Raw genomic sequence first — 7340 nt, 5'->3', positions numbered from 1 at the left:
CCTAGGGTCCTTTTCCCTCAAGGGCCCAGGAGAAGCCCCAGTGACCTGTGACCCTGCTCTGCAACTGCAAGCTAGGTGAAGACAGCAGAAAGGCTGCACTGTGACGCCCTCCTTGGGAGGCTGTGTCCAGTCTGCTCAGCGGTGGAGCAAACGTTCAGGTTCCTGCAGGACTGGGGCCCAACCTGGCCTGCTGTCTCAGGGGAGCAATTGTGGTCTGGAAACGCAAAGTCCATGGAAAACCAAACCAAAGCATGGTTTTCTTTACAGGCAGTGAGCATGTCCTCAGCTGGCGGTGGACACACTGGACCCAGGCCCACTGGTGCTGGGCTGCAGCAGGGACACCACTGGGCGTGATGCTCACGGCCATGGTGTTGGGGTGCAGTGGAGGCCCTGTCCCCCAGTCTGGGCTGGTCCCTCCGCTGGGGGACAGTCAGTGTACCCACAGAAAAGAACCCAGCCTGAGAGGAATGCCCAGTGCCCAAGTCACGGGTGAATGTAGGCGTCGGCTCGGGGCATGTCCTGGGACATGCCCTGTGTGGCTGCCCCTCCGAGTGCTTGGGACCACGGGGTCCCTGAGGTTGGGGCCCCAGTTCTGCCACGGGCTCCCCCGACTGCCATCTGTGTCTTTTCTCTGGGATAAAGCACAGCCCTGAGAGTGACAGCTTCCTGTGTGTTCACATCCAGTCTGAGGTGGGGGTCCTTCTGTGGATGCATCCTTCTCCCTGAGCACCCAGCTGGGATCTGTCTGATGCAGAGAGGGTTCTCTGATGGGCTGGTGTGCCAGCTGCAGACCCCGGGACATGTAATCGCCCCAGCCCCTCCTGTGGGGACATCTACAGGGCAGACCCAGGGGCAGGCTCCGCATTTGGACAAAAGGAGAGAAGAGTCATTTCTCAATGAAACAGGCCGGAGTGGTGGGCCCTGGGCACCTGGGGTGCCATGTCCAGAGGGGAGGAGGCCGTGACTGCAGGACAGAGAGGTGGGGTGACTCTGGGATCTTCATGGGAACAGGACCTGGTGACTCAGACGCTGAGGCCACATCTCCCCCTGGGGGAGGCTGGACTGGGGTCTCAGGGGCAGGTAATGGGCCCCGTCCAGTGGGACGTCCTCCAGAGATGTCATCGCAAGTGTGACATCATCACCCACGTGACCTCACGGTGAAGCAGGTGCACAGTGAAGGGCGAGCTGACAGGGGTGAGGGGACGCTCCTCGAGCTGGTTCAGGTGTTTCTAGTGCCCTTCAGATCGCTCCCCCCCATGTGCCCCTTCCTCCACCCACGGTGTAAATTTCCCCACTTGTTATCAGAAGTGGGAAATACAATTACCAGGTGAGGAACTGTGAGTAAAAATCTTCCTTGGAAACAGGCAAGGATGCTGATTCCAAGTCTGCTCTGGGTATAAAGCTTTACTCTTTGACAGCAAGGTAACAGGTGTTGACCGGAAGTTGCTTTTTGCAAAGACCTACGTGAAGAACGTTGGAAGGTCCTCTAAGCGCTCCCACCAAGTCTCAGCTGGACACCCCTGCCGCCCCCGCCTCCCCAGCCAGCTCCGAACCCAGCGGTGGGCCCTAACTTGATGGCAGGTGAGCGACGCCCTGGGGACGCCTCTCGTCCTGCAGAGGCGTGTGCATCCCTGCAGGTGACCTGGACGGGGGTCTGCTGGGGCCCCAGCTCTGGGCTCAGCCTGCAGTTCCCGGTGCCTGGCTGAAGCCCTGAACCCCCGCCCACCCCTGCCGCCCAAGCACCACGGAGTGAGGCTCCCACAGCGATCTCAGGGCAGGAACCGGGGCCAGCCCGGTTTCCGGCCAACCAGAGGCCAGGGCTGAGAGGACAGGGGCCAGCCCCTCCCAGCCCACAGCCGCACCACCCACCGGGTGATGCTAAACCCAGCCGTCCAACACGTGCTGCCTTTGAAACTGCCCAGGACTTGTCACTTTGTTCAGGTTAACTGTGGACACTCATGTGTCCCTCCAAGTGGTTTTCAGGGACCCATCCTGGCCAGACCGGCCCCTCGTGGGCCTGGTGCTGAGACACACCCCCTTGAGGGTCAGTGGCCCTGGGGCGTCCATGGCCGACTTGCCCTTGGTGGACACCAACATGTCTTGGGAACATTATGGCATCACCGAGGCTCCAAAGGCAGGGTCCAGTATTTGAAGAGTTGCCCTGCTCACTTATTTTCCTGTATTTGCTGTGGAGTGACTGGAAAATTCCCCATCCGTCAACACCTACGAACCAGAGATTACCAGAACCAAAAATAAAAGACGCCCCGCAGTTTTCCAAGGAGGCGCCGTGCAGTGATTGAAGGCTCCCAGCCCTCCTCCAACAGCCTGGCAGGGCCTCCAAGACAGCCAAGCAATTAGAGAAACAGTTCAGTAGGGAGGAAAAATACCCAATGCTGCTAGCTTTAGACTCCTCTCTTTTGTCAAGTTGGACACTGGCCACGTTATAAAGCTGAGCGTGTAGATTTTAGAAGGAAATGCAACAGCCCACTGGTTCAAGAGTGATACCAGGCAGGTCCTAGAAGACAAATGGTATGAAACACATAGAAAGAGCCCTCATGATGTATCATGCCCTGCACTCCTTCCAAATATAGCCAGAGCGCAACTGAAAGCTCCCCAGAGTCACTGTCTTCATCACAGGAGCAGATGTGCCCACGTGGGCACACCCCGACGAGACCAGAGCTTTGCGGGGCATCCTCAGGCCCAGAGGCCTCCATGGGCCTCCCTGGAGGTGGACCCTGCTCTCACCCTCAGCCGCTGTCCCGCCCCCGTTCCCGAGGAGATGGAGGGGAGGGCGTGGGGTCCCCACTTGCCCAGCAGATGCCCCTGCTCTGCCCTGGACAGGGTGCGGCTGGAGGGCAGTGAGGGCAGTGGCTGCAGAGCCCAGAGGGAGCAGCCCCGTCCCTTACGGAGCGTCAGTGTGCACCCAGGGGGCTGCCCATGGGGAGACGCACAGGACAGTTCTCAGGGGAGGCCCCGGATGCCCAGCCCTGAGCCAGGACGGATCAGTGGGTGGGGGAGGCAGAGCCCAGAACGTGGCTGCAAACTGAGCCCGGAGCATGACGTGTGGTGTGTTCATCCGGGACACAGTGTGTGCCTGCGTGTGTGTGTGTCTGTGCCTGTGTGTGTGTCTGTGTGTCTGTGTGTCTGTGTCTGCGTGTCTGTGTCTGTGTGTCTGTGTGTGTGTCTGTGTGTGTCTGTGTGTGTCTGTGTGTGTCTGTGTGTGTGTCTGTGTGTGTGTGTGTGTGTCTGTGTGTGTCTGTGTGTGTGTCTGTGTGTGTGTCTGTGTCTGTGTGTCTGTGTGTGTCTGTGTGTGTGTCTGTGTCTGTGTGTCTGTGTGTGTCTGTGTGTGTGTCTGTGTGTGTGGTGGGGGTTCACTTGGCTCCAGAATCCGGACATTTGCTGTCTGATGAACCGCAGGCTGGTTCTTGCGTGGAGATTGTGGGAAAGGTCTAGGAAGGCCAGCGTAATTCAGGCCTGATGGTGGCCGTTCCCACAGCATCTTGGCGCTCAGCAGCACGTTTCCCTAGATCACTGTTCAGAGCGAGACCCAGGAGAGCGAGTGTCTGCAGTCGGGGCCGGGGTCACCCCTCCATGTGGGCTGTGGATCTCACGCTGTGACCACATTACAGAGGGGTTTCTCTTTATTCCTGAGGTCTGCTCAGTCTGTGTGGAAGTATAGGTGAGTGCACTGAACGCAGGTGAAAATCAGAGCAAAGACGACGTTGGCCCGTCTGGCGTTAGGGTTGACCTGGGTGAGCGGGCTGCTACTGGTCTGCAGCGGGCAGCTGTACCCAGAGCCTGCGGGACCAGTCTCTGGCGCCGCCCCGGCCTGGGCTCATCGCACCAGCTCCCGGACGACTCATCCGCATGCAGCCAGATTCCAGAGACTGGGCCTCCCGTCTCTGCACCCCGGGCAGCTCTGTGTTGATTTGATTCTATGAAACGAAGGAAGACGCTGAAGAGGTCATAAAGGGACCAGCAGAGCTGAGGTCTCTCCCCGAACAGGCCGCAGAGCGTCACTGATGACGAACCTTGGCAGTTTAATGTCTGCACAGGGACGTGCAGGCAGCGTGCAGGCAGCCTGCAGGCCGTGCTGTTATTAAAATGAACATTCTGAACCGACCGTGAAGCAACGTATCACAGGAGATGCATCGGTTCCTAACTGCTGTCCTGGAGGTCGGTCATCCTGGCCGCCTGGGTCAGTGCTCCAGGTCCGGCAGGGTCAGGCCCCTTGGCGGAAGGGGCTGCCCCATACCGTCACCCCATCACCGGCTCAGCATTGCCAGCTCACACACTTTCTAACACACGTGTCGAAGGGTGTGCTGTTGGCGTGAGCTGCCGGCATCCAGGGATGTTCCTTGGGCTGGCATAGCCAACACATGGGAGGAATTTCAGGCGAGAGCTCAATGCCAAGCTGTTTCCAGGGTCCACTCGTCTGCTCTTCCACTCGGCACCGGCAGAGTGACTCAGCAGCGGAGAGGAGCGCTTGCGGACCGGCATGGAGGGTCAGGGCCCCCACTGCCCTGGCCCGTCCCCGCCCCGGCTGCCGGCCCGGGCTCTGCGTGTGGCCGGGTCCAAGGACTGTTCTCCTCTCCATGCACGTATGTGTTTACCATGCAGCAAGTGCAAATGCAAACAACAGTTAAGTTCACACGCGTGTGGGTTTCATGTGTATACTTTTTCTGATGCAGAAATGAAACTACTGCTAAATACGTTATACGTACATATATATAAACACATATATGTCCTGACTGTGAGTCCTAGGGGCTCCCCTCCCCGCAGCACATGCAGGAAGCCACGCTGTCCCTGACTTCAAATCTGGGCCTGCTTCTCTGGAACGCGGCCGTCTCAGGGGAGCCGCAACGGCCAAGAGGCTGCTGCCCAGAAAGTGCTCTGGAGCTCGGTCTGGCCTCTCAGGTGGCGTGTCACCCGGTGACCTTGTCAGCCCGCGTTGTTGTGCGGAGCTCAGACTCCAAGGCCGGATCCTTAGGGGCCGCCTTCTCCACTCAGGCGGTCCTGCTGGTGCCAGGCCGCGGCGGGCGCTCAGCTGTTAGAGGTTGGAGCCTGAGGAAGCCATCTCCTGTGAATACAGTGCTAGCCCACACGGGCCGTGGCACGTGCATGAGTGTGTCTAGATGGGGTCCATAAGCTCTCCAGGACAAGGCGTGCACTGACGCGTGTCCAGCATGGGCCACAGACACTGCTGACCTCAGGCCCAAGGCCCCCATGGAGGCAGACAGTGGGTAGACGGCTGCCCGCCAGTGGGTCTGCAGCCGGGGGTGCAGGGACCACAGAGCCATTCTTCTACCTCGAAGAAACTGGCCTTGTTCTGTGCATCTTTAAGACTCAGACTGAGCGACTTTGTTCATAGTGTTGTCACTTTTTATTACAGAACATTCCAAACACATGCAAAGTAGGCAGACCTTGAGATTTTCCTGAAAATAGCGCTGACCTCGCACCCCTCCAAGCCTCAGCTCTACCGCTGTGCCTCGTACTGTCCAATGCAAACCTCAGCATCATGTCACTTATCATAAATATTTCAGGACATTCTCTTTAAAAGGGGGCTCTGGAAAGAGGTGCACTTCGCCTAAGTGAACAATATTCATCTGTATCTCACATCTGTTCACATTTAAAGTTTCTGTTGTCATGCTGCGTGTGCACGTTCAGTTTGTGTGAACTAGGATCCAAGCAAGCCCACGCACCGGGATTGGCTGACACGCTTCAGTCTTCAAGCTGCGCCACGTGCGCTCTGCTCCATCTCTCTGGCTATTCCTGAGAACTACCTTTTGAAGGAGCCAGGGAGTCTCTCCGAGTCTCTGGCAGCCCGCCTTCGTTGGTTATTGGTGAAGAGACACGGAGGAGACGTGTGTGCGTGCCACTAAGTGAAAGAAAGCAATCTGAAAAGGCTGCCCATGTGTCCAACGTTCACCCGCAGGACTTTCTGGAAAAACTATGGACACAGTGAGCAGGTCAGTGGTCTAGGGGCCGGGGAGGGAGGGAGGAACAGGGGGGCATAGAGGATTTTTAGGGCACTGAAAAGCCTCTGAATGAACCCATCGTGATGGATACATGTCATCACACAGCTGTCCAAACCCACTGAACGTACAACATCCAGAGGGAATCTTAACATGAGCTGTGGACCTGGGTGATGATGTATTTGTACAACTGGTCCATCAGTTGTACAAATGTCCTGTCTGGTGGGGAAGCAGACAGCAGGGGAGGCTGTGTGCAGGGGAGATGCACAGGAAACCTCTGAACCTTCCCCTCAGCTGTCCTCTAGGCTTAAAACTGCTCTAAAAATTAATTCTATAAAAACAGTGTAAGAAACTAAAAAAAAAACAACCACTTTGAAATGTTAATGTGGGTGGACTTGGTGGACTGAAGCCATTTTCCTTCTCCATCTTTGATGGTTGATGTTGTCATTCAGGGGCCAAGGTGTGTCTGACTCTTTGTGACCCCGTGGCGTCCCAGACCCTCACCATCTCCCACAGTTGTCCAAGTTCATGTCCACTGTACTGGTGACACCATCCAACCATCTCATCCTCTGTCGCCCTCTCCTCCTTCTGCCCTCAGTGTCTATGTTAAAAGGTCACAATCAGATTTATCTTAAAAGGCCAGGCACATGACCACAGGAAAGCGCCCCAAGTGCTGGCTCTGACTGCTACCCTGGGTGCCTTTTGTTTCATTACTTAAAAAATTTTCCACCTGGGCTGCATTTTAAAATAGGGCTTTTAATATTTAGTTATTGTTGGCTGTGATAGGTCTTCGTTGCTCTTAGTGGGCTTCTCGTTGCGATGGCTTCACTGTTCTGGAGCACAGGCTCCTGAACGCACCGGCTCAGGAGTTCTGGCGCGTGGGATTAGTTGCCCCAAGGCACGTGGGATCATCCCAGACCAGGGACAGAACCCGTTGTCCATTGCACTGGCAGGTGGACTATTAACCGCTGGATCACCAGGGAAGTCCTGGGCAGCAGTTTCAAAATGGAAACACTTTATTTAGAGACCAGGCTGTGCCTCTGTCTGTGCACACATGATCCGTGTGAGGATGAACCGCGGGGAGGGAGTCAGGATCCAGGAGAGAGGACGAACCATGGCGGGGCAGTCAGGATCCCAGACACCTGAGCATCTGGTGGACTTCTGGACCCAGCTGTACCTGAAGCCACACCTCACCTCCTAGACAAGTGAGTCAACAGAGGAAGACAAGCCCACTGGAGCTGTGACTGTTACTTCCAACTGTTGCATGTGAGGATACGGCCATAGCCAGCCCTCACCTTTAACCGGTGATTACCCCAGAAAATAGGAAGAGAAAGGTTTGCCCTGCTGCTGACCTAGAGTGGAAGC

Source organism: Bison bison, unplaced genomic scaffold (assembly GCF_000754665.1).
Source record: "Bison bison bison isolate TAMUID 2011002044 unplaced genomic scaffold, Bison_UMD1.0 scf7180017864353, whole genome shotgun sequence".
Lineage (NCBI taxonomy): Eukaryota > Metazoa > Chordata > Mammalia > Artiodactyla > Bovidae > Bison > Bison bison.
The sequence above is the reverse complement of the archived record's forward strand: the minus strand, read 5'-3'. Positions refer to the sequence as shown.